This window comes from Watersipora subatra, chromosome 3 (assembly GCF_963576615.1).
Source record: "Watersipora subatra chromosome 3, tzWatSuba1.1, whole genome shotgun sequence".
NCBI classification, from domain to species: Eukaryota; Metazoa; Bryozoa; class Gymnolaemata; order Cheilostomatida; family Watersiporidae; genus Watersipora; species Watersipora subatra.
In genome coordinates, this window is record NC_088710.1 from 30,287,159 (window position 1) to 30,313,478 (window position 26,320).

The window sequence follows — 26,320 nt, forward strand, 5'->3', positions numbered from 1 at the left end:
CAGGTTTGATGACCAGTTTACTTTCAATGATTAGTAACACTGTCTCATCATCGTAACTAGCTGACTCTGAAGGATATACTCTACAATCTACATGAACTCTTCATATAGCTGATATTTATTATTAATGTTATACATTGAACAGGCTGAGTACAGAGTAGAAAGAGTCAAAAGCTAAACAAGCTTTTTAAGTAAAAAAAAATTATCATATAGATAATAAAAAATTCAGTATCAAAAAATTTTTATCCATCAAGTCAGTCTAAAAATTATAAATTATTTATTAGTTTTAGAATCATTTGGCCTGGAATAACACGATTAAAATAATTAAAATTCTAACAAAAGTGAGATAATATAAAAATTGTTAATAGTTGGACATTTTCCTGCCGGCTGCTAACAAAGTTGAGTTGTGGATGATGAGGTGTACAGTGACTGTAGTTCAACAAATTACTTCTATCAATAGTTTCCTGAGTCGAACAGTTAGAGCAGTCTGAGCAGCTCACCATACTACTGTTATCAATCAGACAGTTGGGGCAGCATCCGGCCCTCCATGTTGGGTTATTATTCTGACTCGTGTTGCCTTTATTTTCCTGATTTCTTGCGCTTAATCTAGCCCAATCTCCGTTTTGAATTGTTGTTTGGGGTGAGTTGGGGTAGGCCGCTATCTGTGGATATTGTCTTAATTGGTGATTTGCGGGCAAGACAAAAGTTTCATGAGGGTGTAGAAAAGCCGCTGTTGGCGATGTAATTGAAATCGGTGGAGCATATATATGGTGTAGTTGTTTTCTCAGTTCATCATTACAGCCTCGGATTTGCATCTCTTGATCAACCTACGTTAAGAAAATGCGCCATGAATACATAAAAAACTGTGAAGGAATTAGGACCCCTGCTGGCTCTATATTTTCAGTAGTCATAGATTTTACACTAGATGCAATTAAAGGACCTAATAGAAACAAAGGATGCTGCCAGATTGTGACTCTCAGTTGTTCATTATTGCATTCTCTTCACTAATTGAGTTTAATAGGAAACTTACGACATTCCGATATATTGTTCAGCCAGGGTCAGGTTGTCATGACACCCACCATGTATGTTGAAATATATTATCATTAGCTGCCAATTACTCCTGCCAGCAGGGAATACACATACGGCATAGCTTATGAGGCTTCAGTTTGTTTATAGGACATATTTGTTCAGCCTTATTTCACAGATCATCTGGATTTTGTTAAGCTGTAAACTAAATAGATTATAGAAGCTCGTATAATAAAATTGGGGGACCACACTTCTTACGCCCAGTAGTTACTAGCAATCTGTTTACTAACCATTTCATTACATATTGTTATTACTGAAGCTAAGTGATCCAAAAATAGCTTTTATTCCATTCGTTTTAGGTGAATCTTCACACTTTCAAGAGAGTTCTCTGCACGAAGAAACAAGAATAAAAAACATACTCGCAGGCCTCAAAAATACCCTAGAAACCTTTTAGCTAATTTGTTTGCTTTTGCATTTGCAATAATGGCAAGTATTGTTCAGTAGCTCTCGGGCACTCAGATGTTCATGTACCGAATAGTTAAAAGAACAATAAACGTAATTCATATTTTGTTTGCTTACCGTTCCATCGGCTATCTCGGCGTAGACATGTCTTTCTTTGACTGGAAGGGTGTGCAAAGAGCCATCATTATTAGAGGGATGCATATTAGCATCTTTCCTACAACATAGAACCTAGTCAGTTACAATCAGGTTTGTTTGTTTATCTCCTAAGTGATAGGGATGCCTAAAGCACCTGCTGCAATTAATAAGAGCAACACCCATCGCTGCCTGCCACCATAGAACTTCATCAAGCTTTCGCTGTTGAAATGCTTTCCTCACTGATGAACTAATATCAATTGTAGCATTCAGAAACCAATTTATAATCTTATGCAACAGCGCATGAGATGACAAGGCGTAGCAAATGTGCAATCAGCTTGTAACATTACAACTAATCTAAATAAAACCACTTTTGTGTCAAGTGCACTTACGCACCATTATTGGGAAATTGCAGTTTATTCATGCTAGTTGGAACGTGTTATGTAACAGGCCCTACAGTATGTTTGTAATCACTGAAAGTGGATGCTGTCTGTCTATAGACGGCCTAATCTGTCTCGCTGCCAATGTGACTTTTCAATGACTATAATTTATGATGTCTCGTATCAGTGTCTGTTAATTATGGCATTTTTATAAGCAGACTGGACTCAGTTTTTTCAACTTCAACTTGGTTCAAATTTCAAAATCTCTAACACAGTAAATAGAGAAAATGTACTGTATACTTCGCAATAGTAAATTGTAGCTTCGTGCGTTTTACAGTTTTATAGCGCTGTAAAATAATAGTATTATTGTAGTATTGTATACTGCAATGTTTTGACATTCTTTGTTTAATAATATATTATAAATATTAAATTAGGCACAGCTATTTTGTTAAAATTACATCTAATTTAACTAGAATAACTTGCAACCAACAAGTAGGAAGAGCTAGTAGGTAAGGGTCCTGTTGTGACATGTTCATTTAAAACAATTTGTTAACACCTTTGTTGTTATTAAATATAAAAAAGAATACTTCACAAGTTAACCCAAATGAACAGTTTTGTCTATTCATGCTATATTTATACATAACCAAATGACGGATCAACATCATAGTTGTTTTTCGAGTCGTTGCCAAGTTTTCATATATACATTTTAGCCAATTTCACGAAAACTAATGATTCAAATTACTTGAAATAAGGTGATGCCATGCGGAAGATTCTGCTTAACATTGCGGTGTTAACAAACTGTTTCTCTTGAATACGATCTAAAGCCTAATCCTCACCCCACCATGAACAACCGGCGGTGTGCCTGCGGTGATCAGCTGTACCCGGGTAGGCTGTATGTTTTCAGCTTCTGGTCCTGTACCGGAGGTGATAACGTAGAGAAGAGATTTTCTGCTCTGAGACAATGGTATATTTTATGCATGGCGTTAAAATATAAGGTATGTTTCAAGGTCAACGCGGTGTTAATTTCTGTATCCCGAAGAAAAAGTCGGTGTATTGCCAAGCCCTTGTGGAAAGCGTACGCGCAATGCATTCTGGGTGCATGGGCCGCTTGCGCACGGTTTTCGTTACCGGCGACATCCTGCAACCTAAGCAGCAGCCCGTAGAAAAACTCAACTTGCTGAGCTTTGCTGGCGGCCACCCACCACCGGTAGATATTTTACCGCCGGCTCAGGTCGGCCTACTGGTTTTCAGCAGCCATCGGTAGCCGCCGGTTGCATTACCACCACTCCTTACGGTGGGGTGAGAACCAGGCTTAACACAGCTTTGCAACAGGATGTCATATTTGTCTTTCTTTGCAACTATCAGTTTCACGACGTTGTAAAGTTCACATGTGAAAAATTAGGTGAAGCATTCAATGCTGCAGAGTGTATATTGACAAAACGAAATAATAGGTAAAATTTGTTATAGCAGGCGATTTTAAAGTTTAAATATGACATGGAAAACGTTGCAAACACGTGGCCTTGTTATTCTGTTTGCCAAAGTACCAAGGGAGATAAGTCCTTAACCATTTTAAATACCCAGTTTACACATCATATTAAGGCCCTAATGCTGGGTGTATGTATCATTTATGTTAGATAAACTTAAAACAGTCAAATAAGTCTGCTTAGAAATAAGAGTGTGTCAATTTTTTAATAGTACACAACTAAAAGTTGTATACTATTAAAGCCAAAGTATACAACCAAAGGTTGTATACTTTGGCTTGTATGTTGATGTTGATTCATAGAACCAAAAGTTGTATAAATCAACATTAAATCTTGCTCAGAAAGCTTATTTTAAAGGAAATCTTTTCATACAACTTCATTCTCAGTGACTTACTTGAGAGGGAAGACTCCTCGCTGCCATAAACAGAATCCAACGATCAGTGCGAGAAGTATTACAACTGTGAGCGCTATGATCACAACTATTTTAACAATTCCATTAGGACTGTTTTCGGGTATCGTCTTCGTTGTTGTTGAAGTAGTAGGTAGACTCTGTGATGTAGAGGTATCTATAATGACAGTCGTTTCAGGAGTATTTCCTTGACATTGGCACTCGCTGGTACTAGTGTCGCACTGCAGCATTAGAGGATTGAATGTCTCATTTTCTGGACACGGACATTGAGAGCAGGAAAGTCCTTGACATCTTTAGTAGTTCTGGCAGTTGCGAGAGTCGGTAAAGTTGGTGACTGGGTAACGCATTCCTAGGGGGACGGATTCACCGCAGGCTGCAAACAGATGCAATGGTACATCATTAAAATATGTTCTGTCAGCTAGTGTCAAGTCCAAGCATCTGCCAACTGTATGAGCAGCTGCTGCCACAGCTTTCTATTCTAGTCATCTGCCTTAGATAGATTTTATGTTTCTCATTAGACAGACAACAGCATTAAATATAGCATTGGCCAAGATTGTGTATCGTTTCTTAAGCCCGGTGGTTATAGCAATTATTTCTATGTATGTCCAACTGCGGGAGAGATAGGAGCTGACTTTTTCAAAAAATCAAATCAAGCAATAGTTTCAAAGTTGGCCAGTTAATAGAGCAAATACATCCTTACAACGCGACGCATTTACTTCAAATATTTCAAACTCTTTCTTGTACTGTTCTCGTGCTTACAAGCTTTGCCTTACAAAACTATAAATATGAAATTATGTTACTCAAATGAAAAACAAACAAGTTTATCGATCATGCCCTGAGTATACTCAGTCACAAACAGATATTCGCAAATCTAAGTAGAGTAAATAGGTAACCATAGACAGTAGCAGTTACGTATGAAGATTACCATGTCTAGGTATTTGACCAGACTAGAATTTGCATGAAACTCCAATTTGCTGGTATCATACAATTGAGGAGGAACCTATTTAGTTAAGTTTCCAGCTTCACAGGCATTCAGTAGTGCAGAAATGCTGGTTAACTAATCTAAATCAATCATATTGCCAGCAGCTGGGCTCAACAAGTCTCTAATTTCAAGGTAGACCTCAATAGAATGCAACACCCTTTTATGATGGACTTGTTAGATGAGAGCGGGTATAACCATATCTAAAGGCAGCAACGTGACACACTCATAAAGATGGTGACCACCAAGTGCTTGCTCATAAGTGGTCGGATCACAAAGGAAGATTGGACAGCTGCAGTTGGCGTGATGACTATATATAATTGCTTCTAAGCATCTAATGAGCGTTCTGATTGGCCAAATGATCAATGGCATTCCAACTTAGAGTTAGCTAGGGAGTTGAGAACCTGTAACTGGCATGTAAAAATTGAGGACACCAACCTTGAAAAATCTTGAAACATTGAACTGAAGTAAAATAAACATTTAGCAGAGGCAGAGTAAGAAGACGCAAAGATTTGTAAAGATCATTCGTTGGAGTAATTTGCGCAGGAATATAATATAGATTAGCAATCCGTCCAAATGCTCTTTTTTGCAACAAAAATAAGTCCTTAGTGACATATCTTGGAGCTAGAATATAATAAATGTGGATACCATAAATAACATTGCAAAATATAAATTGATAATAAAATGCAATAGCAGACTTTGAGGTCATGTATGGCCTGTAAAACTGGAACAGAGTCAATAACTTCGTGACCTTACTACAAATAGTGCCGACATGATTAGTCCAAGAGAGTCGATCTGTCAAAACAAATCGTAAAAATGTTGTCTCATGTCTACAAGTGATGGATTGACTGTTAAACTTAAGAGTAAAGCTGTTTCGAAGGTTTTCATCAGTATTATAAAGAAGAAAGTGTGATTTTTTTTAATTGATTGTCATATGGTTTGAGGTACACCAGTTGCTGATAATTTGCATAATGAGATTGCAGTTCGCCTCAAGAAGCTGCATATATTTGTGAAAAATTCAAAAATGGTATCATCGGCATAGGCAAAGCCTCTTGGAATAAATCTAAGAAGATCATTTACATATATTAAAAATAATAATGAAGCAATAAGTGACCTCTGTAGAACACCAATATCTATTTCTTGTGTCAATGATTTCTTATTGTTCCTGACAACCTATTGGCGCCTTTTGTCAAAATAGGATTGAAGTATTTGCAACGATTTATTTTTAAAACCAGCAAGTTCTAGTTTATAATATAATATTTTGTAATTGACACAGTCAAGAGCTTTGCTGAAATCCAAAAACTTTAAACAAATTTTTTCACTTCTGGTTTTTAGATCCTAACACTCTGAGATTAGTTTATGAACAGCATAAGTGCATGAATTACTTTTTCTGCAACCACACTGATAAGGATGTAAAATATCCTTTTTGGACAGATGAGAGTAGATGTGAATATTTAAGTGCTTTTCAAAAACTTAAGATAAAATAGGGAGTACTGAAATGGGGGGAAATTTGATGGGTTGCTGTTATCTCCTTCTTTAAACAATGTAGTGACTCGTGCATGCTTCCATGCTGAAGGAAAACAAGCCATCAATCAATATTCTGTTAAAAAGAGCAGTGATAATAGGTACAATGAATGGAAGAGTTGCTTCAATCAATTTTACAGGAATATTGTCTAGGCCTGATGCTTTGGAAATGGGTATGTTACCAATATATTTTACAATATCATGAGGAGTAAATTTTGGAAACTCATTAAATGTGGCCTTCAACTCAGTGTTTTGACAAGACAAATAAAGATTAGATGATGGTAAAACTGAACTCGAAAGTTTACTTGCAATAGACACAAATTGTGAGTTAAGTTCTGAAGCTGACAAACAATTGTAACAGCTTTTAGGTTTCTTATCTTTCACATTCAAAGCTTGCCAAAGCTTACGCGTATCACCAAGCTTTGACTGTTTAACAAGTTCGTCGATAGATATTTTTAATGAGATTTGTGACAACATTGTGCTGCTTTTTGTAAGCAGTCCAATCTTTGCAGTTTTTCTCTCAACTGTATATTTTGCTGTACCTCTTTGTCAAGCAAGATAGTTGAAGATTCTGACTTAATTTTCTAGTTTTAAGAGATGGTAACTCATTGACAGCCAAAGAAAACTTCTGATTAAATAGGTTAATCATGTCATTGGTGTTCTTTTTAATCAAAATATCATCCCAACTGATGAAGGAAAACTTATTTGAAATATCGTCAAGAACGAATCTGGAGTAATCTCTATAAGTAATTTTTGGAGGAAATGATTTATGTACAAAACCATTTTTTCTTACAATAAATACTAAATTATGATCACTCATAGACAATTTAAGTGCTCCAGAAAACTTGGCGTGATGAGAAAAATTTGTATACACATGATCGTTTAATGTTGAGGAGTTTTCAGTTAATCTTGTGGGTTTGCCATTCAGCTGTTTTAAAGACAGTGGATTACACAACTTCCTTTTTCAATTGGAACTTTCATTTGTGTTCAATAAATTGATATTGAAATCACCTAATACCCAAATTTCTTCAGTGTTGGTGTAACACTGTTTTACGGAATCTGAAATTATTTTTCCAATCTCCTGTGGAATTTGAAGGTCTATAAACAAAAAATACTGTGTAAGGTCTCAAAATAACTGGAATGACTTTAATAGAAAGACTATCAGCACCAATTTCGTTAATAGCAAATTTTTTGATTTATGGACGGTTGAGCGACAGTCAATAGGGCAACAGACACTTAAGCGACACTTTCGCTTCAAAATGCGACAACTTCAAACGGAAGGGCGACACAGCAGACAAACAGGCGACAATTCTGGACACTAAGGCGACAATTCTGAGGGCAAGATTAATTCAAAATATTAAGTCTTGTTATGGCCTGTTATGTTGTTGTGAATTAGTAGTGAACACTAACAAGACGCCAACTTTATTGATGCCCAGATCGGAAATCTTGCATTAGTATATTTTTCACGCATTGCTCCACCTTATTTCCTTGGCATCTATTACCTGCTTATATCCTCATTAATCTGATTACATTATTCTTTTACACACAGTAGAATTTCATATTGTATTAATGAATGTACCAAATACTCATTTAATTGAGATGGTTATTATTAAAAAAACTACTGAGATTAATCTGTCTTTAATCGCCCAACTATTCTTCTGTTCATCTGTTTCCACAAATTTAACTCTAGAGTCTGTCAACTCTACACAGTCAGAAGTCATTTAGCCAGTCACTATTTTTTTTTTCACTTCCTTCCTTGAATGCTTGGAAAAACTGGCAAGTTGCTTATCAGTGTGGCAAGAGTCTGAGATTCCTTACCGCCTAATTTATGACATCATAGAGGTACCAACTTTTTTAACCCCTTTGAAGCGATGCATTCTTGATTCACTAGCATACTGCTGTTGATGAGTCATTATACTACCTTTGGCTCATGTATCATGTATTAGGACCCTCAGTAGTAGCTCTCAAATTAATGTATATTCTTGTTCTGATTGCAGTATGAAAATAAGTACATACATATGAATTTAGCTTAATACATATTAATAAATTTTTTTTGGGTGTGTTTATACAAATAGTAAAGCTGATTTTTATCATATATAACTTTCAAAAATACGTATATCAATAGTTTGCAGCATTAAATTTTTTTACAATGATTTTATTCTGATTGATACTATGTAGATAAACCCATCTAGCAATAGAACTTCTCTTTGCTATCTAGAATGACGAGATCAGGTTCACGGTCATAAATTGGCAACTGAATATTACTTTCTGCTAATTCTAAAACTTAAATGAAAAGATAATTTGAATTACAGGAGTATAATTATACACAGTGACTTGCAGGTACTCAAATGCACTTGCGCTTCCAATCATACACAAAAATAATTACAGGAAATTCCCTACACCACTATTTAATAAAGTTGTCATTAAAGTTCAATCCGATGGCTTTCTATGTAATATCTTCCCATCTTTTCTGAAGTCTGACCTTTGTTAAAATAGTCGTGTATAAAAAAGATTCACAGTGCGCGTTAAAATGCAAAATATAGTATATGATTTGGCACGTGGCAGCATAAACCTGCAACTGAGTATATATCACAAAGGTATTTGAGGTGTTGATCACTTCTCATTGTCTCAAATTACAGGTTGTGTGTGCCATCGAGATCTGTGACAAGGGTAATTCAGTCAAATATCTCAAGTGACTCTAAAGGTAACATGGCATCAGGACCGGTTGCTTTCTATGCTTTGGAATGGATCATTTCTCCATAAGCTTTCTGTGATGCTGTTTAGTTTTTTTGCAGCAAGCTGCAGAGGTTAGTAAAATATGGATATATCTTAGACACCTATGTCAGAAAAAGCCTTCATTTTTCATACTCAAATAAAATCTCGACAAACATAGATCAGTGTGAACTGCCTATTGAGTCTGCATTATAAGGACATTGAATTATTATCATAATTGTAAAGAAACCAGGATAAGGAAATCATTATTTCCACAAGTAAATGATAAGTCACAATAATAGGGAATTGTCTTTTCATCTCACACAAAGAGCAAACTCTTTTCCCAGCTACTGTGAACTTCGACGACCAAAACCATAAAACTATTTCTTCTCGAGGTAAGATAACTCTAAAGTTTCAACAATCAGAGACAAGATTGTCGACGTTTCAGCCGAGAACGTGACTTTTCCAACAGTTTTGATCAAACATTCTGATACAAAAACAAGTTTTGGGATATTAATTGAATAAGCTAGAGAATAAGCTTGCATTTTTAGAAGAAAAAAACCTTAATATTTTGTTAATTGTCTGGGCTAGCATAATCAGAGAAATCTCACCAATGGCGTTTAAAAATACATGTTGCTATTTCAATTTATAAAAACGTTTGTAAAAAAACAATAACACTGTCAAGGTTACATTTCAAAAATATACGTAAGCATTGCAGACGACGGCAGCTTTTCATAGTTTGTCAATACATTACCTTGCCTTCAACCAAACAGCAAACCAATTTGTCACCTTTCAGTCTGGAATTGTCGCCGGTTTGTCTGCTGTGTCGCCTTTCCGTCTGAAGTTGTCGCCTTTCGAACCGAAAGTGTCGCCTAAGGGTCTGTCGCCCTAGTGACTGTCGCCCAAAAGTCCAGTTGCCCAAATTTGAAACACTTTAAATTAATGGCGTGGTGAATATAGCATAATAAGCCACCACCCTGGTTATAGTTCCTATCATTTCTTATCATATTGTAACCAGAGATTTTAAAGTAATTATCACCGTGTTTAGTTCCAAGAATTGTCTCAGAAAATCAAATAACTTTAAATTTATACTTAAAAATCAAATACTCAACTTCATCTATTTTGGAAGATAAACCTCTTATATTTAAATGAACAATGGAAAATACTTTAGAGAGATCCATCATTTAAGAGGTTCAGCATGACAAAAACAATGAGTTGATGGTATACTTATTCCATGTGAGATGGAATTTTGGTAGAATAGGGGGGAGGAGAATTTAATCTTCAAGAACCTCAATCTTTTACCATCTTTGAGCAAGCTTTCTATGAAGGCATCATGGTCAGTATCTTTGATATCTTGATTTATTTTATTGTCATCTGCATCTAGTGGGACACCTTTAACAATAACTGCATTCTCTTTAAGAGAGTCTGGTTCAATGGACAGTCTACAGGATGATCCATCAACCAGGTCAGATTTCCAGCAATCTGTAACTCCTTTAGCAATGTCCCGAGATTGGAACTAAATCATAATTCTAGGATTGTTTGATTTGAAGTTGTAACAAGTAATGAGTTTAATGATGGTTGACCCGTACTGACTATTTATAGCTTTGCGTACCGTGTCTTGATTAAATGATTTATGAAGAGAAGAGTTTGGTCAAATTGAAACCACAATGTTGTTGTTTCCAAAAAAAGCAGTCTTCTGTTGTTTAGATTGAACTGGTTGCTTGACAGCTTTTGCTAGATTACGCTGATAAACAACCATTAGGGTAAGGTTTAAAATTGAAGGCATATTTTGTTCGTTGCATGATTTACTTTCTGGGTTTGAACACACTGTACCATTAGCTGAATGTTTCCTTAGTGGTTAATCTTGAAAATGAAGATTTCGCTTTGTTGTCTTATCATAAGAACTCTGTTGTTCTTTGAGCTCATCAGATAATGATTTTTGCATAGCTAAAACTTTGTTATCAAACTGATTTGAGGACCATAATGAATACCTGATAAATTCTTCCTTAACATTTTCTGTAGAAATAGATGTTGATAGTAACTTGTCAATTTTTGTTTCCAAATCCGCATCTCTGGAGATTAAGAATTTTACCGTAGGACTCAATTTTGAACAGTTTTTACATGTTTCTGTAGCTTTTTGGAAGTAGTGTATGTTACACTTGTTGAGGCTTCATGATTAATTGTAGACAGACACAAAAGTACTGATTGAATATATGATGGAGAATTAGATGAAGACAGCGTTGAAAGCTCATCAATGCACTTTGTTTTTATTTGCAAATTAAGAGCCTTCTCTTGATATTCTGTGAAGGTGGTAAATATCCGTTCAGAGTGAGAGAAGAAGGTGTCAAGATTTGTAAGCTTGTTCACAAGTATTCTACTCATAGTGTTGTAAAAATTTACAGTATACAAGTCTGAAACACTCGAGTGCACTACTAGACCAGAAGGGTCTATATTCTCCTTGATCGATTCCACTTTATAGTTAGATAATAGGTGAACCACTAAACTACTTTTGGAAACCTCATGACCAGCAGCAGTACCATTTATTACTAGCTGGGAGTTTTCAGGCTTACCCAGAATGCCAAAGGTAGTTTTAGTCTTTTCGGCATGATCTATTTTCTTGTAAAGAGATTTGATCCCTGACAAAATGCATGGCAGCTGATTGGATTTTATTACTCCGCTTGTTTCTTCTTCAGAAGTCTGACTGTCCAATTCGCCTATCTGCCCTTCTTTATTAGTTTCAGAATATGATTTTTCCTCTTTTTTGACTTATTACCCATTGCTTTTCAGAATGACTTCAAATTTCAAAAAAAGCAACAGAGAGCGCACCAATTTCCCAGCCTGTCGTGACATTGCGCTCAACGCAACTCTACATGTACATGTCTACAAGTACATCATTTAGGAAGCAACTCCAATAGTGTGTTTTTACAATATCTAGCTATTGTAATAAGCATGTTAGATTGAGAGTAGTACCGGTTTGATTTTAAACCTCTAACTCCAATTTTGTGGGTTATTTATTAATGATATAAATTAGGTATGACTTTAAAATTCGACAATGCTTAAGAGGCTACAAATAGTTCACCTTCACTTTTGTGCTGCAAACTAATTTTGATTTGTGTTATTTAGCTTTTAATATAAACATTCAAGTGTGAAAAAGTGACAGACTGAGTGTTATTATAACAGCGAATGCGCTAATTCAAACAAGCCTATATAAAGAAATTGAAAAAACCAGCAGCTGTCATACATACTTCTAGACCAACTGAAAGTTACAAAATCTTCTCGTTTAAAATTTATTTTATTACCTATCTCCACTTTGCATTTCTCAAAGCTTTAGAACAATCTGCAACAGCATTAATAGTATTTCTCATTTACCTGCATATCTGTGTGCCAACACACATCGCCTCGCCAGAAAGATTTGCTCCAAGCAAATAACTCAGAACTAAACTAGAGTTGTCCGCTTACAATGTTTAGTTATTTTTCAATGGACAAATCCATGGTTGATGTTTGTGGCTACACGAGATTTATTAATTGATTCACTGCATTGATATTGGATAAAAACTCCATTTTCATTTTAATATGTTTAGGACACCTGATGAAAAACCCTTTGAAAGAACCTCCTATTAACACGACCCAAAATTTGATTAACTTTTGCATTTTATGTTGTGCAAAAACCAGTTTGACCTCATTTAATTCATACCACATTTCAATTTTCGTGAAAAAATGTTTCAGAATGTTCATTTGTGTATTCACTTGTGAAGGATAAGCCAACTTTCACTCAGTCTCTGTTATTACTAGCAAGCATAGTATTAAGTTTGAGTTTAACCTTACTTTTTTGGATATTACGAAGAGGAGAGATTGTGTTGGCTGGCTTGTTCTTGTCCTCTTATTTATTCCTGAACCTATGAAAAGAAGATCTTGTTATAGTTGGCTTCTTTTTTTCTTAGTAACTGTTTCTCAACCTACAAAGATGCGAGTTTGTGAAGGCTAGCTCCTTCCTCTTCATTTTCTCAACTTTCACTGCTAAGGACTAACACATATCTTCTAAGTGTCTGGTCCCCTCATCTAATTGGTCTTCTACACATTTTGCAAACATTATGTATGTCTCATTCCCAGATACTGATTAGTTCATTTATACTAAGGGTGTATAGCATTGATCAGTTTCACCAGCTAATATTAATATGTTCATGTGATGCACTTTTGATCAGCTAATATGTTCATGTGTTGCACTTGTGATCAGCCAATATGTTCATGTGCTGCACTTGTGATCAGTTGATATGTTCATGTGCTGCACTTGTGATCAGCAAATATGTTCACGTGCTGCACTTGTGATCAGCGAATATGTTCATGTGTTGCATATGTGATCAGCTGACATGTTCATGTGCTGCACTTGTAATCAGCTAATATGTTCATGTGCTGCACTTGTAATCAGCTAATATGTGTCATGATCACAGAAACCATGGTCAAGTCGGGATTATAAGATTTAGAGTTAACATTCTGTATGTCTCATTCCCATACAAGAGGATGTTTTTATGTCTTTCTTCCATTCTTCTCCCCAATGTTTCAACAACATCTAGCTATTCATCTTCTATTTCACTCAGTGTAATCACGCTTTCTGCGTCATTTTCGTGCCTTTTTTTCAGCTCTTTGCTGATGATGGTCTGCCATGTCTTCTGATTTTGTCTTCCTGAACTACTAGCGCTTTTCCTTCCGATTGTTTCCGCAGCTTCTGACACAAGAATGTTAGGGTGTCCTGACCTCACACTTATAGGTTCGGCATAAATTTTTGTGTTATCGAAACTTTTATGTCAAATTTCAAACAAGATGATATATTTTCGTAGTGAAAATTGTGCATATCGCAATCATGTGTAAAAGACTCATTCGTCGTAGCCAAAAGTGCTTATTTTATGTAAAAACTATTATAGCATGACTTATGTCAAAACATAAACATTGCAAGACACAACTTGGTACATGTGACGCACATTTGCCAAAACATACATTTTATCGTTTGGTCACAAAGTGATACAACTTAACTTCACAGACAGATCTATCATAACATTGGTTTTGAGAGAAAACTTTGAAGACAGACTCAAGTTGAGATTGTTCATTTTAGACCGAGTTTATAGTATTGCATGCCAGCAATGATTGTCTATATAACTAAATCTGTAAACATTGCATGGCTTGTGTAAATGCAGTGATTTCTTGGAAACGTTATGGCAATGTTGCTATAACAAGATATTTGTTCTCAAGTAAATGCATAGCGTCTGCATTTGCTCGGACTGACAATCAATTCAACACAAATGAGTCATCAAAATTAAATTGTTCTCCTTCTTTAAGATGTCTTAATATCTTACATATTATTAGTTTTCACCATCAAATTTTTTGTTTTTTTGGATCAATTTAACTGGTTTTCTAGACAATGACTGCGGCAATGTAACAATAGTTCAATGAGGAATGACACATATTCAACATCTGTTTACAGTGATTTGTTCATTTCTTTATAGGCATCAAAGTCTATTCAGCAAAGTAATACTAAAACACATATTTTATATGCCGACAATAAAGGAAAACAAAACCATGCTCTGCTATAAAAAGAGCATCGACTATCTGTTTCTCATCTATCCGCCTCCAATGCTGAAGGTTAGGATAAAAAATAGGTTTCAGTGATACTCCAGCTTGTGAAGTTTAGAGATCAAAATCAACACTGCAACATCTTCACCAATTGATCGCCTTGAAATATTTATTAACCATTTATTAACACAACAAACTAAAAAGTCATGAAAATTGTCTATATAATTATAGATGTAACACTAAACGTAGGTCCTCAGAAACAAAACCATACTTTCCGATAAAAGGAGTAACCCCTACCTGTTTTTCGTCTATCTGCATCCAGGAGTCAAGGTTAGGATAAAAATTAGCTTCCAGTGATAATCCAGCTGGTGACATTTATATATGAAAATCAACACTGTAACATCTGCACAAATTGATTGCATTGAAATACTTTTTAACCGTTTATTAACCCAATGATCATGAGAGCAATGAATCATGAAAATGCCATGAAAGCTGTCTATATTATAGATATAACGCTATAAATATTTTTACCCCAAATGCAGCAAAACATGTGACCCTTCAATCAGAATTTGGGCAGTTACCTTAATGGACACTTTACGTAATGTATAGGTTTTAATGTATATAAACTGATATAAGGTAAGCGAGGAATGAGCAGTATCATGAGTTTGAGAGAATATGGCTGGTTACTAATACAAACAATGCTTTGCATGAATAGCTGAAAAAGAGTACACAACTTCCAAGTATATCTAATAAGTTTTAATCAAGTCTGGTCTTAGTCAACATATTTTTGTTTATTCGTTTGCTCATGTTTTTTAAAATCTAAAACTTGATTCATTCTATAAGCGGCAAGTAGCCCCAGTTTTGGCTAGCTCAGGGGAGGTAAATCTAGAAAAGAAACTAATTTTGACAATAGTTATGAAGAACTGGAAAAGATAATAGATGGTGAGGTAAATAACATAACTCGCAAGTATGTTCACAGCTATCTCCCTTTTTGGTAATTGGTGGTAATTGATTTGGAAAACTCATGTTACTATCCTGAGAAAAGGAGATGTGAATATGCCAGATGAGCTGCGTATTCACAGGTTGCATAGTGTATAGCCACAATCTACATTTAAAAAGTGACAATATTTAGGCTACTGTCCAATTAAAATAAACAAGACAAATTCTATTGTTACTACCTCAGTTCCTTACATTATTTGCATGTGTGAAGAAATGATGTTGTCTCATACTTTTAACATGAATTGTCTGCTATGCATCTTTTCAAATTTACATAAAGCTCTTGTCAAAGTTTGTAGCATGCTGAACAGCGAATAACTCAGAATTTCTAATAAGTTAATTTCTGTTTACCTTAACTTAAAAAAATTTCTGTCTACAAGATCAGCAATATCCTTATGTGCAGTGAGATAGCGCAATATGACTTCTCACAAGATGCATGAATTAGAGCTAGTAAAATGTTCATTTACTAAACTGAACATTAGAAATTTATATGATTATACTCATATAAAATAATATAATATTTCACTTTGTTATAAAACTTGTAATATAAAGTACAGAATTTACTAATTCAATATGTGCTACACTATTATTATAGCAACACTGATAATACTATTTGTTATAGTGTTTCAACATCTGTCATAATATATGTAATACAATTTAATACAACATGTTATAATTTGATACAATGTAACATGTGTAGCGCCTACATTATATTATAATATATTGTAAATTGTTGTAATTCAATATAAACTCTATGATGATCTTTATCATAATATCTGCCGTAATCTTTACCATAATCATAACCGTAATCTTTGTCGTAATCTCTACCATTATTCTTGGCGTTAACTTTACTGTAATATGTACCGTATTTTTTAATCTCCACCATAATTTTTACCGTAATGTTTACCATAATATTTGCTATAATCTTTACCCCAATATTTACCGTAATATTAACCAAATTATTTACCATATTCTCTATCGTAATATTTACTGTAATCTCTACCGAAATCTTTGCCGCCATCTTTACTATCATTAAAGGTGCAGCTGTTTGTTTGAAGTTACATGTATGACTGTCTTCAAAAAATATTGTATCATGTGGTATTTGAACTCCCAACTACCAGCATGGCAGCCCATCATGCTACCTTTTTCTCAATTAACAACTCATTATTGTTGCAAGATAACTGCATGAACTCCGATGTGCAACACATGGCACATCGGACTGCCAGAGTATTAGTATAGCATAACACGACATGCTATAAGATAATATGATAAAATTTTATATGTATTAAATAATACTACAATATAGTGCAAGACAACATATTTTGCTTTGTATGGTGTGATATAAGCTTTTTAACACTGCATAATACCAAGCAATTGGATATAGCATATTTGAACAATACATAACGTAATAAAGTTTATATATACAGTATATTAATCTCAGTTTTTTGTCTGTCTGTTGGTCGAGTGTCCAGTTATAGCATTGAAGTTATAGCAATTATCATTCTGCTTGGTTTTCGTTTTGATCATGGAAAGTCAAGGTTGGCAGACAAGTGTGCTTACTACTAGTTTAGGCAGGTACATTGCTAATAATGGAATAATTGTGGCCATGCTCATTACACCAGTAGCACTCCGCACTGTTGAAGTCCTTGATAAACGCTCTTGGTTACTACGTGTACTAGCAAGCTTGAAGACCATAATTGATTGCATGAGAGATTATTATGTGTAGCTGTGCTCTTATTGAGTAAGTTGATTTACTAACTTATAAGTTAATTATAGTCAGCTTAAGTTACTCTTAAGTTACTCAAACTCATTGGGTGATTATTTTATTACCCGTGCATTGCCAGGAATTTACCAATTAAAATATAATACAGTAAAATATGGAACATTGGTATTTTTGTTTGTAACCTTGGGGAGATCTGATCTCCTAAACAATATTCTTATCCTTACATGACAAAAAAAAGAATTATTTATTATTACATTGGTCAGGTCTTATGTAACCCAGAATCTTTTATTGGAGACATAAAAATACTTGGAGAGACAAACAGGAAACTGATGTAGATGCCAAGGACAAAACTCGAGCGTCTGAGCGTAAAAAACAAAAAAAAAACATAAAATAAAGAGATATGCAGAGACATTATTCAGAAACTAAAGCTCATCTGAAGATGAATGAAAAGAAGATTCTGACACCAGCTCAATGTCAAAAACTGGTTGATGACAATTCATTAGAGCAGCTCTACTGAAACTTGTTATATCAGTTCATTTTTGACTTCACAAAAGTAGCAGTTCAGGTTCATTTTAGATTGATTAGTTCTACCTGCAAAAGTTGGAATTAATGGAACACAGCAGAACACTTGTCCATGTGTGGTAGAAGTGAATAATTTGGATGAAGAAAGGCAGCATTGTTGTAGCAGGCATTGATAGTCATAAAGGAGGCTTGAATTATTGTTTGGATTCAGGATTTGTAAATTGCAATGAAAAACTGTAAAAATCTCATGTAATTATATTAACCATAACTGTGAGTTATTACAACATATTTTGTAAATACTGCTAACGTGTGACAGTAGTAAACAACCTTAAATATAAAGATTCCAGCACGGCATTGCCAAGGTCAAGAACTACAAGTGATGAGTTTCAACACAATACCTTAATACTAACTATATCATGAAATGACTCAGCATGAGTGCAAGCATTGAGGTTAGTTGGTATATCGGGTAGAGTGCTGTGAACAGTCATCAATTTTCAAAAGCTAGTTGGTTGTCCGTATACTGCGAGTGATAGTCTATCATAAAAGGTTATGCAAGTGTCATAGATTGAAAAATTAGGCTCAAAAATATAAATACAAAATAGGTATAAAGTACTTGAGTATAAGTTTAGTGATAACGTGGTAACATAATTCCTTCCAGCTTTAATATTTGCTGTAGGGTTATTATAACTAACTTATGAAGTAAGTTAGTTCTATAACTAAGTAGCACTAATATATAGAGTAATTTAATTATATAACACAGTAGTACTAGTATATAGAGAAAGGTATCTCTATAAGTCAGTAGTACTAACACACAGAGTAAGTTAGTTTTACAAGTCAGTAGTGTCGATATACTGCGTATGTTAGTCTGATATCGCTTGTGTCCCATGAAATAAATTATATTAATCATAAGTGTGAGATGCTACATCATATTTGGTAATTATTGCCACTTGGTGAAAGAAATAAACAACCTTAAATATAAATATTCCAACACGCGTTGCCAAGGTCAAAAACTGTGAGTAATAAGTTTCAACACAATACCTTAATACTAAATATATTATGAAATGACTCGGCACGAATGCAAGCACTGAGGTTAGTTGGTACATTGGGTAGAGTGCTGTGAACAGTCATCAATTTTATTTGCTGTGAAAATTCATGAATTTTCAAAAGCAAGTTGGTTGTCCGTATACTTCGAGTGATAGTCTACCAGAAAAGGTTATGCAAGTGTCATAGATTGGAAAAATAAGCTCAAAAAATATAAATATAAAATAGATGTCAAGTACTTGACTATAAGTTTAGTGATAACGTGGTAACTTAATTCCTTCCAGCTTTAATATTTGCCATAGGGTTATTATAACCAACTTATGACGTAAGTTAGTTCTGTAAGTCAGTAGTACTAATATTTAGAGTAAGTTACTTCTATAACTAAGTAGTACTATTATATAGAGTAAGATAGTTCAATAAGTCAGTAGTTCTGATACACAGAGTAAGTTAGTTTTACAAGTCAGTAGTACTGATATACTGAGTATGTTAGTTTGATATCACTTGCTAGGCCATTTTTCATCAGGTTGTACATGGTCATAGAGTTGTCGTGTAACATTTTGTGACAACGTTCACATGGTGATTATGTTTTACGACAGACAAGAACAACAACAAATACTAAAGAAGCTCTCTGACACAGGCCAGCTAATAATCCATATATGTTGGGCTTTGACTATAATATTACTAAAGCAAATATTCCCTATTGGCAAGCTTTTATTGATTTTTTAAAAAAGTGACAGAGTCAAGGTTTATCTAGCTGATTCTAAATAAGTCTTAAACCAAAAAACAACAGAATCAATAACTTCTTTAAAGAGTTGATATCATTAATTATAATATTATCATTAATCAAACACAATACGGATATTCTATAAATATTTAAAAGCCTCTAAACATTTCAATTTAGCACAGCTATTTCTTGCAACATCTTCTATAGATTTTGGTCTATTTCAATCTCTTAGAATATTATTAGTTTTTGTAATCATTAAGGGCTTTTTCTTTTAAAAATACTACATGTACTTTCTATTGTTGCATCATTATTGAGTAGCTAAATGCTGCGCTTTTTAAGCCATGATATTCTTTGTCAATATTTTTCATTAAATAATGTTTGCTATCTACAATCTTCTCTAAATAATTCTAAAAAGCATACAAAAGTGAAAATATATGGCGGCACTAATGACCATGCAATTAATGAAGTATTGAGTGTTGCTAAAGATTTGTCACTCTCAAGTACTTCACAGCAATCAAGTATAAATTAATGATACATGTTGAACTCAGTTGAAACTATTGATCTGCAGCAGAAATCATTTAGGTCTATCTTAAGGTATATTTTTGTCATTATTTGTTGTGCCAAGATTATAGAAAAACCTATCTAACGCACAATGCAGATTAAAAAATGCTTGAAAAAACATACTTCATCAAAAGTTTAATAGAGGTTGGTGTAGGTTGGAAGCACTGACACTCTGTGATCCACATTAAATCTGTTTCAATGGAATGGAGTGTTTACATACCAAACTTTAACTTTCTATCTTAATGAATACTGCAGATGATCTAGGATAGACAGCTGTCAGAACTGATTGAATCCATTTGCTAGCAAAATTGGTAAATCAGTAAAACTGGTATTGTGAAATATTTTAACCAAATGATGCTGTTAAAATATATTATTTGACCTAATTTTTCACAAACGGAAGCTGATGCTTTACCAGAGTATAAAAGCAGCTATACATCAATATCAGTCGCCAAAAGAAGCTGCTGCCTAAGGCAAGTACATACACATACAACTAGTTTTTGATACCGCTTAGAGTAAGTTTTTGAATTTAAAAATGCATACACACAGATTTTTAAAATAAAATTAACAATTCATTTTGGAGGTATACCAAATTTTCTAAACATATTTTGTGGTAATACAAATGGAGAAACATCAAATAAGATTCTTAATACCAAAACAATGAAAACAAAACAGGCTTACTCAGCATATAGTTGTACATTATGATGGCATTGTAATTAATCATTAACATTTATAGATTTACGTGTTCAGGGTCCTTTAAAAATTTGACTTATGCAGGTAAACAATTTTAAAATTATACAATTTGTATGTAATAAAAATATTGTTGGTTAAAAGCATGAGAGGGAAATTCCATAATAAATTAGCATATAAGAACTTGCTTGTCCGGTATGCCTTGTTATTATTGAGTTACTATACTTTTATTAAATTATAATTATTATGTTAATACATAATATGGTGAGCAGTAAATGCAGCGATCTGAGTAAAATTAGTTATTTGAGGTAGATGATCTGTAAGTTTCGTATGCTAATTTTAAATTACATAATGGACAAAGGCTACGTAGTCAAGCAACAGAAGCGTAATGACGTCATCCAGGTATTGACTGCTGTTATAACAATCTCTGCTCTGATTCTCTCTGTCTACTCTCAAATAAGTTACCAGTTGTTAAAGGAGGATGTTAATCATTTAACCGCAAGACTAGATCAGCTAGAAAAATATGGAATACAGGTGAGAAGTTATGAAATCTGTACAGGAGATTAACGACAATTGATCTTAGTAATAGTCGATTTAACAAGAATATATTCTGAACTGGTGCAAGTAGGATTGTGCGGCAGAGCTTAATTTCTTTTAATTTTTGTTTTAACATTGGAATGGTCACATGAGAAGTTGTTTTCATTTGAAAAGTTTTTTTTTTAACATACTTAATTGTCTTAAAGTGCAGGTACATATAACTGTCCAAGGACTTGCAATCTTATATAACAGATAGTATTATAACGATGTATGTTCAAAGTATGTTGTGTATAATAGGAACAGTAGACATAAAACATGCACTGGTGCCCAGCATAGATTCTTCTTCAGCATAAATCTTGATTGTATTGAGAAAAAATCAGGAAATGATGTCGCATCATATGGTAAAACAATTTATCGAAAGATAAATGAATTTGTGCTGTTCACTTATTGGATAAGAAGCTGTTTGAGACGCTGAGGTTTATAGGATTGTGTTACTTGAAAACTTCATATCTAGGTGTCAATGATGTCTTCAACTGATATGGAACAAGTCATACAAAAAAGATCAGCAGAAGACGAGGGAGTTAGTGATGGCATACTAAGTCAATTATCACCAGGTAAATTAGCCAAAATGTAACACTCAATATAGCAAAATTTTAATAAATCTTTGGTATTCAGCTGTTATATCAAAGCAATAGACTTAATAACAAAGTTGTTAGTTTGCTAGTTTCCTACAAAAAGTAGAACAGGACACAACGGTACTTTAACAGTGGATTAGTTCAGTTCCTCAGCTCTACGCTAAATATATGTTTTTTTCAATTTAAATACTGTTATTGTTACGGTGTCATGAAAAAAACTTGTTTTCTCAATGCACTACTAACATAAAGAGACAATTCTCAATTGATTGATAAGAAGAATAGATATGCACATTAAAGTAATTATTAAATGACCTCGATATATCATAAACTGACACTACTTATGGCTTGTGAGCTAGATAAATTTGGTATACTATTTATTTGCTCAAAATATTAGATATCTATAAAGGATAAAACTGTAGTTTAACTCAAGTTTAATTGTGAAGCTTAAACAAAAGTATAAACTTCACTATTAAGATCAGCGTTGGTCAGGAGAGCAAAACTCCTTCATACAAATAAACTTGAAAGTAGTGAAAAGTAAACGTAGAAAGTAAACAGAGACTTGCTATTGATTAAGACTTGATGATGTCTTAACAGGTGTAATCAGAGCTACATATAAAATGGTTATTAAAGGTAAAACGTTGGTGATATCAGTGGAATTGCTTAAGAATGTTTTTGCATGTACATGTATAATGAAAATATTTTGGACAGGCAGAAAAAAGTCTTTGGAAACTTTAAATATATCCTTTTCTCATCAGATTGCTGGTTTGTTCTGTATTGCTTAAAAGTTCACTAGACACTCCTGGAAGTTTTTAAAGCTTTTACTCAAGTTTTTATTGGTTTTACTCAAAGCATATTTAGATTATTTTAATTTAATGAAATACTTCAGCATCAAAAGAAAACAAAAACTATTGTAACATATTTTACCAACAGGACAACTTTCATACTTAAGAGGACCTCCAGGAAGAGATGGTAGAGACGGTAGAGATGGCAGAGATTGTGAAGAGTCAGACCTGACTGGACTGAAAACGAGGGTTGAAAAGTTGGTAAACCAGACCAAGTCAGTTGTAGCTCGACCATCTGCCAGGCACTCTGAAAATGGTATGTTTGCAATAATAAACTAGTTGAACATCATTTTAAAAAAGCACTTGATTTCAATAAAAAGAAAAACATATTATTTTTGAAATAAGAAACATCAATATTATTTTTAGATGAACTCCTACTAGAGTTTAATCAAACAATTGCTCATGGGTTGCTGAGTCTCCTCCAAAGTAACAACAGAAATTTGAAAGAAATTGAACGACAAATGCAAGAAGATGAAGAGAGGAGGGAACCCTCTTCAGCTGGTTAGTTGAGTTTTTCTTTTGTAGTACGCTGTGAACGATTGAAGAATTGGTATCAAGAAAAACTTGAATTTAATAAAACTATTATTTTGAAAGCAACAGGAAGTTTGCTCATGGTAGATTTAATAGGTGATTTATGATGAAAGACTAAAAAATTCCTTACTTTTTATTTTGTACAAAATATTTAAGTGCTACCCGGGAAAGTATGAGACTTACATCTGCGATAATGAAGAATTGAGAGCTATGAAATTTCTTTATAAAAATTGGAAACTCTGTAACATGGAACTTGATCATTTTGTAGCTGACATACAACCAGCTTCTGGAGGAGGAAGTTCATATATTAGATGGGGCAGAAAATCGTGTGGTGACACTTCACAGCTCCTCTACACAGGTTGGTTACAAAATATATCTACTACCATCTAATTCATTGCAGCTAACTTTATTAGGCAGATAAGATGACTGGTCATTCATTTAAAATATAATAATTTTGCAGAATCTTTATAATACATTGTTTGTAATTCTTACCGGTGACTTCAAGTGCTGATTAATATTGCATTTACTTAAGTTTCGTGATTTCTTAATGTACCCTACAGGACTAGCAGCAGGGCAACACTATGGCCATGAAGGAGGGTCATCTGTCTATACATGTCTACCTTCAGAGCCGGAGTATAACTCGTATTTAGCTAGCAACACGGGTAATTACATATATGGAGCAGAGTACCAGACTGACTCGAATATATTTCCTAGTCGTATGCATGACCAGAATGTACAGTACCTTGTTCCAGATGCTACCTTCCTAGCAGATCTACAACTATTATGATACCTGCTAAAAGAACCTGTCCATCATCTTGGAATAAGGTGAAGCACCATATATCATCCGATATAAGATTTTTTTGCATATAAGCTGATATTGGAAGAGACAAGTTCCAAACAACAATTTCGTCTTATAAGTTTGGTGGATTCATGTGTCCAATTACATGTAATCTGTAACATGTGCATTAGCAAAAAAGTTATTAATTTGCTAGTTTCATACACAAGTTAGAATAGCATCATACGATATTTTTGGAGCAAGTTTTCTCAGATGCTCAGTTTGACACATGATGATTTAAGCTTGAATGATTTCATCAGCATGTTACCATGATAATAAGGATGTTGTTTTATCAATTTTATCACAAAATAATAGATAACTCCCAATTGAATGATGAGATGCCAATGAGAAAAAAATAGATCAATATTTGCATTAGGATAAATAATCAAATGTAATTTGGTAAGTAAATATAAAATTGTGAGTAATTATTAAATATAAAAACGGAGCTCATTTTTGTTTAGGAGTACGAAGGATATCTGATGTCGGGACACTACAGTCACAAAAGAGCGTATAACTATGTATGTATGGACAAAGAACCAGAAGCCTTAACTGGACTACATGCTAGTACAGATGGAGCGTTGTTCTATTTTGTTCAAGGAAGCTGCAACCGGCTTGGATACTGCCCACCTTACATCCATCAAGCAGAACTAGTTTGTGTTGTTTGTTCTAAATAGCATACTTCTTGTTACTGAGTTCACGTGTTAACTAGTATGAACAGTGAACCTTTATTAATTTAATATTTTCTTAACCACTCTATGTGATTATATAACTTGTTATGCAGAATGAAGATATCAAGGACCTAGTGTGAGACCTCAAGTATTACTTGCCAATTTAATGTTTCGCATTTAATTCAAGATATTGACACATAATGCAAACAAAATAATGAAATACCCAAAGTATAGTAATATTTACCAAAGGCATAATATAGAAATATAAAGAAGACTTTTGGATACATACAGCATTGAATCTTTATTAAACTACAATCTGACAGAATATTTTAGAAGTCGTGTGCCTGTGAATCAACAATGTGAAAATTGCTTTCTAAGTTTCCTGTACTACTAGTACATAACTTAATTTGATACCTTTCAAGAAAAATATAATTCGTGTCAACATTCAATCTTCCGATGTGTTCAGCTTTTTACAGTTTTTACCCTTTTCGCTCGCTTTATCTAAGCTCACATTATGTGATTCTTTGACACCCCAGAAATAGCTGCTCTGAAACATACTCCAATGTACTCACATGATTTCTCCTTCAAATTAGCAGACTACTTCAATTTCTACAATAAATTTTAGATATAGAATTAAATGAATATAATTAATGATGAAAACAATAAAAACATCAAAGGACACACACTCTAAAAGTACATCAATAGGTGATGAGACATTACATGGTGAAAGTGGGTAATTGATTAACACTTAATGCTTCTGCACGGCAAAGCTTCTGTGTGAAAGCGCTGATGAAGTAGGTATAAATGCAACTTGTTTGTCTTGTGTGGTTACTTTCACCCTGTACATGTGGACTCAGAAGCAAGTATTGTCAAACCAATAAGATATTGTAGCGTGGATTAGAAAAGCAAACAGGCTTTTGGAATGAAAATAGCCATATTTAATGACTGGCACAGTTTAAATTGAGACGCTACAGCAGTGTTAAGTTGCTTGTAGTATGTATTAGTCATTGTAGATTATAAGATGGGTGAGAGTTTAGGATGGGTATGTGCATATGGTTGACTGACTAAACTACAACTGAACTCAAGACAGTAACGGCTATACAGGATAATGACAGGATAATAGACTACACCTATACAGAATAATGACAGGATAATAGTTTATAGCTATACAAGACAATGACAGGATGATGACTTTAGCTGCAGTATTGGTCCCACAAACATGTACAGTATATATATATCTATATATATATATATATATATCTATATATATATATATATATATATATATATATATATGAGCAACATTTATTGTGGTAATCCGTAATCATATTTTACAAAATGTTTTCCACAA

General features: G+C 33.9%; 1 protein-coding gene and 1 pseudogene across 1 annotated transcript in view; one reads left to right on the top strand and one right to left on the bottom strand.

Moving 5' to 3' along the window:
* The window catches only part of LOC137390495 (caspase-6-like), a 528,030-nt gene that overhangs the window by 417,172 nt on the left and 84,538 nt on the right, over positions 1-26,320 (bottom strand). The gene's annotated exons all lie outside the window — the stretch shown is intronic.
* On the top strand, positions 21,271-25,412 carry LOC137391852 (uncharacterized; annotated as a pseudogene).